The sequence below is a fragment of the Saccopteryx leptura genome, chromosome 6 (assembly GCF_036850995.1).
Source record: "Saccopteryx leptura isolate mSacLep1 chromosome 6, mSacLep1_pri_phased_curated, whole genome shotgun sequence".
Taxonomy (NCBI): Eukaryota; Metazoa; Chordata; class Mammalia; order Chiroptera; family Emballonuridae; genus Saccopteryx; species Saccopteryx leptura.
The window spans coordinates 7710220-7725021 of NC_089508.1; positions in this window are offsets into that span (position 1 = coordinate 7710220).

Sequence of the window (14802 nt, forward strand, 5' to 3'; positions counted from 1 at the left end):
GCCTCCATCTTAAAGAGCCACCGCTCTGTGCTTACACACGTCCACAGGAGTGCCCAGCGTACCGTGGAAGCCCACCCCCCCTGCACATCCCCATTATTATTATTTTGTGTTGACCTAATACGTTCATTGAAAGATGATCATGTTGTGAATATTAACTTTGACGGGCTACACTTGTAACGGCTTATGTGTAAAGAAGCAGCGCATTCTGAAATCGAAGTGACACTAATCATTTAGTCAATTCACTTCTTTCCACGTCCACGTTCACCGGCGTGTTATTCTGTGACATCATGCTCCGCATTCTGAGACAGGCGTCCTAGTCACAGGCCTTTCTTTGTTCTTACGACGGAAAGACACATTGGTCACTGAGAACGGAGTCCATTCATTTGATAACTATTCACTGAGGGCCTCCTGGGTGGCCCGCCCTGTGCTGGTGTGGGGGACAGACTGGGACGTAGCACAGCGGTCAGGAAGGGAGATGGACTTGGCAGCAAGGCTACCTGTGTATGCCGTAGGGACAGGCAGGGGCCACCGTCAGCACTCCAGGCAGGGACACCTGAGCATGTCTGCATCCTAGGCAGCATTTTCTGAACTTTCAAAATCCAGGAGAGTGGAACTAAGAGAGACAAAATTAAATAAAAGAATGAAAGAATACATCATCTGTCTGGTGTTTGTCAAGCTGCAGAGAAAACCTCACACCCATTCTGATTGCCATGATTAAAAAAAAAAAAAAAAGAAAGAAAAAGTAACAAGCGTTGGCGAGGACATGGAGAAACTGTAATGCTCATGCATCGCTGGCGGGAACCGAGAACGGCGCAGCCGCTGAGTGCAGTGTGGCGTTTCCTCAGAAAAAAAAAAAAAAAAATCAAACGTAGAATTAGCATACAGTCCAGCAAATTCCACTTCTGGGTATGTAACAAAAATAAAAAATGAAAGCAGTGACTTAGACAGAGATCTGTACACCCATGTTCATAACAGCATTATTCATAATAGCCGAAAGGGAGAAGCACCCGAGTGTCCACTGATAAAAGAATGGATAAATAAATTATGGTCAATTATACAATGGGATATTATTCATCCTTAAAAAGGAAGGAAATTCTGACACCTCATCCTACGACCTAGATCAACCTTGAGGACATTATGCTAAGTGAAATGAGGAGAAAGGGAAGTGATGAGAAGACTCCACTTACACTAGGTGCCTGGAGAAGTCCAATGCAGGGAGACCGGAGACAGCAGCCCCTGAGCTGCTCAGGCTGAGGGCAGGGAGTTTCCAGTCAGAGGCGACGGGAATGTCCCAGCGGTGGACGGTGGTGATGCTTGCACAAGAGTATGAATGTTCCTACTGCTACGGAACTATATACTTGAAGACAGAAAATGCTCCTTTATGTGTGTGTGACCCCAATTCCTTTAAAAGAGGCCGAGAATCCCACCACGTGTCTTTCCAACTCTGGGTTGGAATCCAAGGACAGCCTGACTCCTGCGCCTTCTCTCAAACGCCGTCTTCCCAGGAGCTGCCGCTGTGTGCGTGTCGGCTTTATTTGTAAATACAATTAAAAAACCCACCGCAAAACACCATCATCCACGGGGTAAATGTTCTCGGGCTCTGAGACGGAGTGCTGTCATCCCCATTAACAGTAATGAGAGTCCCACGGCTAAACCTCTGTGCGTCATGCTCAAAATTTACCCCCCGGAGTCTGCAGATGGAAACAAAACAAAACAAAACAAAAAAAAGATGATCTTATGTACAAACAGAAAATAAAGCCAGGAATGGCATTCTGACCACGGAGAGACCACGGGGCGGTGAGCAGGCAATCTGGGGAAGACTGTTTCTGAGAAAACCCTCAGAGGCCATGTGGCGGGGTGACTGTGTCTGACCCCGGTCTGCACACCCACGGGGACTTCCAGGACAGCCAGGGTGACCGCGGGCCCTGGGCCAGGCGCCCAAGCGGTTACTCTGACGTGGAAACTCGTTTTTGAATTCCAACGGTCCTCTTAAAAATGGAAGGAAACAAGGATAGACCTACACTTCTTGTGTCTTCCAAAAGTTCTGACTTCTTTTTTTTTTAAGGGAATTTTACTGAGGTTTTTAAGATTCTTGGAGCGTGCTCATAGTTAAAGACTTCTAGGCTTTAGTTCCCTCTTCCGTCTGACTCTCCTCTAGAGCCTTTGTCGTGTTCCATGTTGTTAGGAGACATAATCACATTAACACAAGTCAAAGGGGCTTTATGGGGAGTCAGGCTCTCTCTCTCTCTCTCTCTCTCTCTCTCTCTCTTTCTTCTCTCTTTGTGCCTTTCTCTCTTAATTCTTATCCTCTGTGTCTCTCTGTCTTTGTCACTTTACATATAGCTCTCTGTATCTTTCTTTAATCTTAATCTCTTGATTTCTCTCTCTGTTTCTCTCTCCCTCCCTCTCCCTCTCACTCGCTTTCCTTCTTTCTCTCTCTCTCTCTCTCTCTCTTTCTCTATCCCTGACATTTCATGGGCTCTCACTCTGACTCCTGCCCCTCAATTTCACCCTCAAGCTTCCTTCATCTCCTTGTTAACATTTAGGTGGAGAAAACTACTTCCAAGCAACATGACAGTCCCCACTCTCCCCACGCCACTGCTGCCTGCCTCGGGCCACTCCAGGACTCACTCAGACTCTCCTGAAAGAGAACGGATGGGGTGCCACCTCGCCAACAGCTTAGACGCTTTCCCGTCAGGTGTTTGCCTTTTCTTGAAGAAGTTTTGAGCAGGGCTGGAGGGAGAAGAGAAATGATAGAACCTACTGCCCACATTTCAGAAACTGAGAGCTGGGCAAGTTCTCTGGGATGGGCATGTGAGCAGGCAGCAAACCAGCCACCTAAACGACAACCGGCTCGCCTGGCCTTGAGCTAGGGTATCGGTTAACAAAGAGTGGTCTGCAGCCAGGGTGCTGCCAAGCTGTCTGCGAAGTCAAGACTATTTCCACAGTATTTCTAAGACAGCATCTGCCTCTGTTTCACTCTGCTGGCAGGTGGGTGCTGGTGCAGAGACCTGCAGGGTCAGCCGCTGGTGCAGTGGCCCCACTCTCAGCCATCGGCTTCCTCACTGTCACACCCTTGAAGTTAGAAAGAACAGTGCCCTTAATATCTCTTAAGAATATCCACAAGAAAGCAGTAAAAATACAAAGTTTATTACTGATTGACTCTAATTGGCACTTCCTTTTTATACTCTGTGTAAAAACAATAGGAAGTTCACACAGAGCGTTTCTGTTGCCTACGGGTGAGGTGGTTTGCGTTGCCAGCTGAACTAGCCACTTGATTCACACAACAATGTACTTTCCGAGGAGAACAGCTGACAGACAGTTATGGTCATTCGGACTGGAGTATTTAGCAGACATTTCTCTCAACGAGGCATAAAATGAGCCTGTTGTTTCCAAGGAAAGAAATGACAGTACCAGGATTCAAAGTAAGCTAGTTGATTTCGAGACAATGTCTGTCTGAGCTTGAGAGCTCCTTGATACTTTCATCCTTTTCTGATGAGATCACAGGTGATATCATTAATGTCATTTTTAAATGTACTTTAGAAGCATCAACATTTATAAGATTTGCATAACTCAGTGAACCAATATTTTTAAAAAAACAGTGTATAATATTACCAAATCACACATGGATCTACCAATAATTCCACTCAAAGTTCAAGACAGACAATGGATTTTAATATAACAAAGAATGAAGAGCTCTCCTGGCCCGTGGTGGCGCAGTGGATAAAGTGTCGACCTGGAACTCTGAGGTGGGTGGTTCGAAACCCTGGGCTTGCCTGGTCAAGGCACATATGGGAGTTGATGCTTCCTGCTCCTCCCTCCCTTCTCTCTCTCTCTCTCTCTCTCTAAAAGAAAAAGAAAAAAATAAAAAGCTCATTGACATGGTTTCTGATCTCATTACAACTAAACTTTGGGAAACTACCACTTACTGACTTCTGGTGTACTATCAAGGAATAATATCCAAAATTATCTGAAGAAGCTGTTAAACTATTTCTTCCTTTCCCAAAATATATCTGTGAGAGGTCTGGGTTTTGTTTTGTTTTTTCATGTACTTTAAACAAACATCTTTCTACAAACTGAATAAAGAATGTCTATATTTTAAAATATATTTGTTTGACTCAATATTGATTTTGAAATCTATTCCTTCCGAACACCCAACACGGATAGTCACTGCACTGGAAAATTCCATTCTAACAAACCTACTGTTTATGTTCTCATTCAGAGAATAAGCATTTAGGTTGTTTCTCATTTATTCATGTAGCAAAACAATGCTGCTGTGAACAGTTTTATGTCAGTCACATTAGGCACATTCTTTGGTTTTATTTGTAGAAGCAGAATTGTTAGTTTCTAAGACTAAGGGACCCTTGATCTTTACTAGTTCTCGTCATTGCTAACTCTTGTCGAGTACTTACGACTCATCCAGGCCACTTCTAAGAGCTTCACCTATATTATTAATTCATGTCATTCTTAGGACAACGCAATTAGATCATCACATTATCCCCATTTCACAGATGAGAAGAGTGAGGTGCAGAGAGATGTGATTGGTTGGTGCAGCTTGTACAAGGGAGGGAGAATCCAGAGAGGTCTCCATAGTGAGACTGCGGAGTCCACGCTCCTAACTGCATGTGAGCTCTCTAGCTTTCCTTTCCAGATTTCTCTGCACTGTCACCAAGGGAGCGCACCAACATGCATGCTCACCAGCACGTGGGAGGCGTTCTCTCCAGCACCTGGCATTGCCAGACCTTTTCACTGTTGTCAGTTAGGGTACAAAAGTGTGCCCTACTGCTGCATTAATTTACTTTTCTTCTCTTCACCCGTGAGCATCTTTCCAAATGTTTACTGACTGCTCAGGGTTTCCCTTCTGTGAATTGTTCTCATATCTTTGCAAACTTCGGTCGTTTTTGTGGTCTTTATGAAGTTGTAGTTTTAATACATGATTTATCAATCCTTTTCTTGTTATATAAGGTGTATGTCTTTTCTGAATTGGTGGCTCATGGTTTAACCTTTATATAATAATAAGGACATTTATTGAAGATACTCTATGAAAATATCTCAAGTTTGGCTTAAGGAAGGTTTTAAAGGTAAGCCAACGAAGCCTCTTCCCAATTTTTTGATGCAGTCATCTAGCTGCTTATTCAACCTGTCCACGGGCATGTCCGACACAATGGGTGCTTGGCCGGTCCCATCTCCATCAGCCCAGAAAACCAGTTGCACCCTCAGCTGTCTCTTCTATTCCGTGCTTCCAGCAGCTCCTCAACCTATCTGTTCTCTGCTCTGAAGGGTGAAGTGTACCTAGAAACACAGAAACAGGAAAGCCAGCCTGCGTCCAAGGCAACATGTAAGCCAAGTTGAGAGTTCCAAAAGATTTAGGTAAGCTCCTTTCTAAGTAAGTACCTTCGAAATCCCCAGAGGGCCTTCTCTGGCGTGGTAGGTATTCTAATGAAAAAGAGACCCAGTCATGCGGGGGGGGGGGGGGGGGGGGGGAGCGATTGAAGCAAAAATGATTGATTTCATAACATTGGAAGGTAGCCCTCCCTAACTCCAGATACAGCCGCCTCCCCAATGGCGGGCTCCCTAATTTGCATAGGTAATTGACAGCTTGTTAACAGCTCATTAAGAACACTGAAAACCATGTGACAACCACAAACGTGTGCTTAAATGGGGACAGAACCTGTGAATTGCACGGTATTGAGGACTCAATCACATCTCAGATTACAGGTCAGAAAACGAGTTTTCCGTTCTAGTGATGAAAAAGCAGAAACATCAGACAACTTGGAATTTTGTTTTCTGGGAACTTGATTCAATAGCCCTGTCGTCCACGGGGTCATAAACAAACAGCCGAGCCCTGCTGATCTTCGGGCTCAGCGCTCACAGATGCCATGAGCTGAGCACCAGTTTAATATAAACACCTAGCGGCAGACCCGTTCAGTTTCCAAAATCACCCATTAAACTGCTTATGCGGTTTTAAAATTTGTTCTTAAAATTCACCACTTTTTTTTATAAACACAGGTCATTGAGATGCCGCCATCTAATATTCTGCAAGTAAGAAAAATGTAAAGTGTGATTTGATTTTAGCCTATAAAAAGCAGATCAGTTTCCTGATTTGCACTCCGTTACTATCGGTAAATTTGGAGGCTGCAGTTTTTTAAAGGAACATTTGAATATAAATAGTGCAAATAATTGTTACATCAGCAAATCTCCCCGAGTACCAGATGCCCGTGCAGAAAAGCTGCTCTCGCGAACCCTTTCCCCTGAATGTGATAACGAGTTTAAAGGCCGTGCAGCCCCGGTCGAGAGCGGGGAGCTAGCTCGGTGCGCATCTGTGACCACGGGCGCGCTCAGACCCGCAGAGCCTGCTGACTCTTCTTCTCTTCTCTCTGCCTGGGCCCACGAGAGGATGGACTGAAGGGTCCAGGGACGGCTGTCCTTGCTTGGTCCTCGGGATTCTGCATCCTGCGCAGGCTTGCAGGCCAGCCGCGCCCACCACGCTTCCTGCTCTGGGCAGTTTGCCCAGACCCACTCTGCACCCTCTCTGTCTCCCTCCACCCCTGAGTCTAGAACTCAGATGGACTTTCTCACCTGCTTTGTTCTCCTATCCTCTGTGTTGTTTGCGTGGAGACTACCTCCTCATTCTGTCAGGTCCGGCCCAAGGGGTTCCACTGAGACACAGGTGACAAGGGGAGGGGACACAAAATGAGGATTCGAGAGATCCAGGGAGGGCTGTCCAGCTGTCCAGCATTGCCACCCACTAGCAAAGCGGTCCGTCCTGGATCAGACACTTAATCCCTGAAGCTCTCAGTTTCTTCAGCTGTGAAGTAGGAAGGATACTATCTCCTTAGAAGTGGTGGCCGCCTGATCTGTGGTGGCGCAGTGGATAAAGCATTGACCTAGAAATGCTGAGGTCACCGGTTCAAAACCCTGGGCTTGCCCGGTCAAGGCACATATGGGAGTTGATGCTTCCAGCTCCTCCCCACCTCCTCTCTCTGTCCCTCTCTGTCTCTCTCTCTCCCTTTCTCTCTCCTCTCTAAAATGAATAAAAATAAATAAATAAATAAATAAATAAATAAAAGTTGGTCACCTTTTAAAAAAAAAAAGAAGTCGTGGCCCTATCAGTTAATGGAGATAAAGCCATGATACTAAAGAAATCTCAACAAAATCAACAATGAGAATTGGTTCCCATCCCTCAGCCTTGGTATCAAGGCTGCCTTAGCGATGCCGACGGCTTGGGTCAGAGTGGCCAATGGAAGCCAACACAGAGGCTGAGCAGAGAGGTCTACTGTGGTCTAACAAGAGTAGACAAACAGGGCAGGCCACGGTCCTGACGTCTCGCAGCCTAGGAAGATGAGCTTTAACCTGCGCACTTCAATGCCAGTGTGAGATAGGCTTTTATCGGCAGAAGTAAAGGTGGGGGACAAAATAACGGGGAGAAATGAATGGTATCTGCCTCAAAGACACTCCCTGAACCAAACCTAGACGTCAAGCCCAACAATGCCTGGCCTATGGCCTGAACTCCAGGGGCAGGGAGATTTATTATTATTCATTTGGGCCCCATCTTGGCCAACCAAGAACGTGAGGTAGTTTACTATAGAAATGCACTAAATACAATAATGGCAGCCTAGGAATGAGGGTCATGAAATCAGGACAGAAGGCATTAGAAGAAAGCAATCTCCTTTATATATATATTCGGGGAGGGAAGTGTTTAAACTCTGACTTGAATAACTGTCAATAGAGGAGATATGCTCTTCGTAGTAAGGACCTCCACGCAGGTATACATGGCTATGCCAACATAGACTGATGTACGGCGTATAAAAAACAGAACAAAGGAGCCGCAGTAGAGAGCCAGCAGACGGCGAGCCAACCCAGGAGAGAGGCCTGCGTTGGACCAGACTGGAGACGATTCCCTTAGATACCACATCTTAGTGAGATAATAATATTCGCAGTGGATGTCAGAATTCCACTGCATGTAATTTATGATGTGAGGTATATAATTACACTTAAATTAAGTGTGCAATAAATTCTAAATAGAACCCATACTGTGGGTTCAATTACTAGCACCTAATTGTTTCGTGACGCTCCGTACAACGCGTATTTATGAAGCGCTTGAGCACGACGGAGCCTACTGCAATGGGAACGCTCCTTACTTTTCAATCCGGGCCACGTGGCTGCGGGGAGGGCAATCCCGGGGTGCTGCAGGTAGTGAAATGAGGCCCTGCAGATGCTGACGGTCATATGTGCCCTTGGTGAAGGCTTTATGTGGACCCAGGACGGGCTCTCACCCAAGGGCATCCTGCCCAGCCCACCCCTGTCTGGGCCATGTCCCAATCTCTCTGTCCTGAGACACTCATCACATGAGAATTATCAACAACTCCGGACGGAGAGATGGTTCCTCTGGACCTGTTTCCGGGCTGCACACTCTGACCACAAACGGACCTGGGCTTAGAGATGGTGGGTTAGCTGGTGCTCCCTCCTCCCACGCTTGACCACTACGCGTTGACATTCACTGTCACACGGACTGCCTTACTCGCGAATGCTTGTTTGTTGTTTGGTGGTTTGTTTTGTGTTTTTCCATTTAATTTTTTTAAAAAGTAGTTTCTGCCTGACCTGTGGTGGCGCAGTGGATAAAGCATCGACTTGGAACTCTGAGGTCGCCGGTTCAAAACCCGGGTTTCCCTGGTCAAGGCACATATGGGAGTTGATGCTTCCTGCTCCTCCTCCCCTTCTCTCTCTTTCTCTCTCTCTCTCTATCTCCACTCTAAAATGAATAAATAAGATCTTAAAAAAAAGTGAATTTCCATGGTCAACCCAATATGTTGTATTTTATAGGCAAATTATACATTTATGGCTAAGAGTCTCTCTGTAACCACTCCCTAGAGGAAGGTTAATCTCGTCTTGACTGCAGAGTTTACTTTCCACACACATTCCAGGACTGGGTGCTCAACGTGCAGCCCAGACACCTGCTCAGGGCGCAGGCAAGCAGGAGGCGCCTGTCCCGAAAGTCAAAAGTAGTTTCTGGAAGAATCTAGTCCTTAGGAAGACACAGAAGAGTCAGTACATGGGATGTCCTGCTCTTCTGGTTGCCTGTTAATTTGAGTTTGAACTGGACATGAAATGAGGATCCCCGATTACTCTTAGTGCTTGGGGTCTGGCCACTTTGGGAACTTCCGGGCCCGGGGCTCACGTTCACCATCCATCTGCTGACAGCACGGTCAGACAGCCACAGAGAGGCAGCTGTGGAGACTCCCTCGCCCCGCCCCCTCTTGTTCCCACCTCTCCGGACCCACCTGCACCCCTGCACCTCAGCTGGGGGCCAGTCTGCAGGCTGCGAGACTCAGCATTGGCCAGAAACCCAAAGTCAATGTCTGCAAAGCGGGGATCGGAGGATCCCTGACAACCAGGGCTGAGACCTCTTTGGCCTCGCGGCCACCCCTTCTCTCCTGGAAAGGTAGAACTGTCATCAGCTCCACCGCAGTTATGTCCTCAAATGTCTGAAACCCCTTAAGGGAAAGTAAATACCTACACTGAAGACACAGGTGTGCTCACACGTGTTCATACACACACACACACACACACACACACACACACCTACGTGTGCTCAACTCAGGGTGGCCATTAATTCAGCATCTCTTTTACCAAATACTGTGAGAGACCCGTCCACTCCTGCTCCCCTCCCTCATCAGTCTCTAACTTCCCCCAATATCTCGGTCTCTTCTCAGTATTATTATTCTTGTAAGCGGTCCGGCCACAGCACTTCCTGCACCGCCAGGCGTGGGGAGGGGCGAGCGAGCGGAGCGCTCTGTGCTCACCGGCCGCCGTGACATCTGTCTCCGCGGCAGCTCCGCGCGGCCACCAGGCCTGTCGGGCGGCTCCACGGACGATGATGACGGCTGTCCCCGCCGCTGTCTCGTGGGCTGCCATTTTCTTTTGATTTGCCTTTTGATTTCAGAAGTATTGCGCACGCTTTCATCGCGCGCTGGACAAAGTCCCCGGCAAGTCCCCCATGGCTGTCTTCTGTGTAGGCCGCCCCGGCAGAGGGGGAGATCCCGACGTGACTGTGCTTTGAGGTGTAAATGGGGCTGGGCTGGCCTGGGCCAGGCAGAGCCCTGAGCTGGGAGAGCCTGTCCCTTCCCCGCTCCCCTGGGAGAGGCCGTTCTGTTGGTCCTCTCCTAAACACGCACAGGCCGCGCTTCGCCAACGACAAGTGTCCCTTCGTGTCAATTAGTTTATTAGTCACGCAGCTGGACCACGTGGTGACGTGGTCATGTGGGGGTGAGAAAGCACGGTGTCCTCCCGTTGCCCGCTGGGCAGGGCGCTCATTAAAGCACTCCTCCACTCCTCTCTGGAAAATTCCCTCTGCCTTTGTGTGCACCCCAATGAAAAGATCCGAAACCGCAGCCCCTCTCCCTGCCCCCCCCCCGCCCCCACCTCGCACCCGGCGGCGGACAGAGCCTGACAGGGTTAAATTGCTAATCGAGGTTCCGTGAGGTCTGCCAGAGCCGAGGCTCCAACACTTACATCTGTTCAACAATTATTACAGCATTTTTGTCATAAAAAATTCAACACCCTGAGTGTCGTGCTAGCAAAACCTGAAAATTTATGCAGTGAATAGAATAGCTAATTTCTCTGAGGAAATGCAGGGGGGAAAATTACAGATTTTACTTAAATTCCAAACACCAGAGCACACACATCTGACTCCCTCCCTGGGTTTTGTCACGCCGCCAGACCGAAAGGGGACTTTCCATCCATCAAGGGGCCCCAGGGTGGCTCGCGGCGCACGTTCCCACCTTCGAAGAAACCGCACTGTGCGTGACACTCCGGAAGTGTCTCTACCCCACGCCCGGGGTGTCTTGCAAGGACCTCCCCCACCCCCCCATGACATTTGTGCGCATGGTAAAGACAGAAAGGGGCCGGCGACAGTTGGGGAGCGGGGTTGGTGGGATTGATCTGCGTTTTCAGCAGCTCCCTTTTTGCTATTTGCCCCACGCCTTGAAAACAACTCCTTGGAGAAAACAAGAGGGTGGGGAGAGACTCCAGCAGCCCCCGAGTCTTTAATCTCCTTAATTCATTCTAATGCCGTGTGATGCTTGCAAAGCCGGCACTGGAGTTCGCCTCTCTTCCTCCGTAAAGTTCTGGAATATGGATTTTATGCTAAAACTAAAGCTGTCTAGTTAGGATGGCGGTGGAGTGGAAGAATGTGCTGCAGGCGATCGCCGACTGTTCCCCAGGGCCCAGCCTGACTCCCCGACGGGCTGTTGGCTGCCGCGATAATCACTGCGACCGACTGGCCGGGAGGAACAGGAGTTTCTGGCCATGTCACCACAGTGCCAACATCAACATTATTCCAGATACTCGGAAACCCGCCCGCCGGGAGAGCGTACGTGCTCCTCTCTCCTCTACAGCTGCTTGAGGGCCTCTGGCCTGTTGACCCTGGACCAGGAGGGTCCGAGGCACCGGCTGCCCTTGGCCGAGGACCCGGCCCCGTGCACACTCCCGTCCAGGCCTGAAAGTCATCCCCGCTGTGGTAGTGTGTGTCTGTTCCTTACCCAGCGCAGGGCTGGGGCACGCTGGCCAGGGGCACATGGAGAAGCCAGCACAGCAGTCCGCCACTGTCGTTCCTGTCCTAACGAAAAGCAGGTGCAATCTCCAGATGAAATAAACGCACATTCTTCCTCTTTGGGTGTTTTTCCTCCTGGCCTGTACCCAAAGGTGCGGAGTGCCTCTGAGGAGCCCAGGGAGGCTGCCCTCCTGGGTTCCCTGATTAGTTCTGGGGCGGATGTGTGAACAGGCCTGACCGGGCACCAGCGACAGGCAGTGACAGCGCGAGCCCCTCCCCTGCAGGCGGGAGGTGCCTCAGGCACCGAGAGCCCAGTGGGAACAGGGCCGCCCCTCCTGGCTCCCAGCCCAAGCCTCTCCCTCTGCACCGGTGACAGCCCAGGCTCTGCCTCTGGCTGTCACACAGCGAGGCCTCCCAGTGGGTCCACCTGCCTGACATCCCCCATGAGTCTGTCCCGGGGCTGGACACGTGGGCTGAGCCCCGGCTCCAAGGTGGGAGCCTGCGGGGGACGGGAGTGACCCCACATGCACCTGCTTCAGGCCTTGTGCGGAGACAGTTGGATACAAATAATACGAACACTGGTGGCAACCGCACCACTGATGATAGTGAGCAATTAGCACCTTCCGGGCTCATGGGCAGAGAGCACTTGGTCTTGTTGAATTTTCAGAGCAACCCTATGAAACGTGTAATGTCATCCCCTTTTCCAGCTGAGGACTCCGGGGCTCTAACGGGTAAACCAGTTCCCCAAGACTGCCCAAAGGTCAAGGCCAGACCGAGGCTGGTCAGACTCCAAGCCCCTCTCTCTCCAACATGCCACACGGCCCCTGAGCCTGCCTCCCAGCTGAGACCCAGATTGAGCACATGATACAGAATGAAATGGTAAAGGACAGACCTAGGGCATCAGGTATGTATCCATGTGGGGCAGACGACACCTGCACAGTAGTCTGTCACTCAAAAGACGTGGGCAACCAACACACTAGAAAGCTCAGAAGGAGACAGGGAATTAGCCTACCTTGAGGTAAATGTGCTGTCAGAGGCAGAATTTCCAAGAGTTTCTGTGGTCTTCTCCCTTCACTCAGAGCTGTGATTTTCCATGTGCGGGTCTCAGAGGGGAGCAGTTGTAAGTGGAAATGGGTCACAAAGCTCCAGGGCCCTGACATCAGTCACTGCCGACCCACTCTTATTAACTTGATGTGCCAAATCTTGGAATTCAGGCCCAGGAACATCCATTCGGTGAGACCCCCCTCCCCACACACACACACACACACTCTGCAGCCACCACCAGCTGCTTGCCGGTCCGGTCTGTGACAACAGGAAGCTCTCAAAGCTACCCTTCACCCTGGCTGCCTCTGTACAAGGCACTCCAGGCCTTGACATCACGAAGAGATCATTGTGTTTTCACAGATACTTTGTATTAGTTATTTATAGCTGCATGACAACTTGCCCCGAAGCGTAGTAGCGTGAAACAACAATATTCTTTATCTTGCAGTTTCTATAGGTCAAGAATACGGATATCTCATTCGGGTCCTCTGTTTCAGCGCCTCCCCAGGAGTGAGCCAAGGCGGCGGCAGCATCTACCATCCTGGAAGGCTCCCAGTGGGGAAGCATCACTGGCGAGCTCGTTCCCACGGTCGTCAGCAGGACCCTGGTCCTTGGAGCTTGTTGGGCTGATGACCGCAGTTCCTCACTGGCTGCCGGGCGGAGATTCCTGCCCAGATCTGTGGCATCTCCACCAGGCAGCTCCCGACGTGGCAGTTTGGTTCTGACAAGCCAGCAGGTGAGAAGACACAAGGAGAGTAGAAGTGTCCCAGAAGTCAGCCTATAACAACCTAATCCCGGAAGTGATATTCAGTCACTTTCGTCATACGCTGTTTGCTAGAAGTGGGTCACCCGTCCAGCCCACATCCAGTAAGAGGAGCTTACAGAAGGATGTGAACATCGGAAGGTGCAGGTCACTGGGCATCACCTTAACAAAACCATCTCCCACATCCCTCAAAGTTACCCCTGTAGGACGGACAGTTAAGAAAATGTCATGACTTCCCCTAAGACAGAGGGGCCCAAACCATTCGTTTGGTTCCCCACTACTGGGCGCCAACTTTTTCTCACTTCGGGGGTGGCTTCTAAGGACACTGAGAAAAGCCTGCTCCTCTTTCTCTGCAAAGCCCCTGTCCTTAGAAGAACAAAATCCATTGTACTAGAGAGTCACAGCCATGGGCTGAGTCCCTGCTACAGACGAGGCATGAAACCAGGGCTTTGGAAGTTTCGTTCCTCCGTCCTCAGACTGAGGCAAAGTGGTGACGCGCAGTGAGGACTAAGAAGTCCAGCGAGGCTAAGGACGCGCCCAGCATCACTCAGTCACTTGCGCGGTGGACTCTGAGTTCAAGTGCAAGCTGTGTTTTGTCCACTCACTCGTGGACTTTCAGAAACGCGCCTGCAGCTTAAAGGAGTTACACCAACTCAAGCATTCCAACTCATCCCCCCTATCAATTCCAAAAACCGACTCTTATACGTCTTATGCACAGGGCAGTGTAAGGTCCAGCATAGCCATGTGTCTCAAAATATTAAGCCAGTCGGGTTATTTTATTCATTTAATAAAACAATTCTAGGAGCACACAAAGAAATATGACTTAGTTCTCGTCGTTTGAACCACCTGACATTGACATGGCTAATGGTCAAAAGAGCAAATGTAAGTAATTCTTCACAGGTTCATCTAGTATATTTTTGTGAATAGTCTAATCTAAATAAATTATCTTCCCATGTAAACAAATGATGATTTCATGTTATAAGTGATTTTTATCTATATCCCAACTTCTATAGATTATAAAAAAAAACCCACGCTATTTCTCTGTCTGCAGATACTGGCATGAGGCAGGAAGAGTAGCAATTCTGACAACATTTAATGAGCATCTCTGCATGGGCCCTTTCACACATAATGTTTTATTAAATCTTCATGATAACTCCAGTGTAGATACGGTTATTCCAACTTTTTATACTTGAAAAGAATCACTTTTGACTTGCCCAAATCCACACAGCAAAATGCCAGGATCAGCATTCTAACCTACATCTGTTTAAGAACTAATGCTCTTTCCTCTTGTTTCTGAGTCTTACCAAGAATCACATTCCAGGGATTTCCAGGTGTTTGTGGAGCTCTGCCCGATTAAGCCCAACCCTACCTGCTATCAAAATATGCATAAAACCAAACCAAAATAATAGTTAATACCTACTATAAAAGTTCACAGTATCTCTGAAAC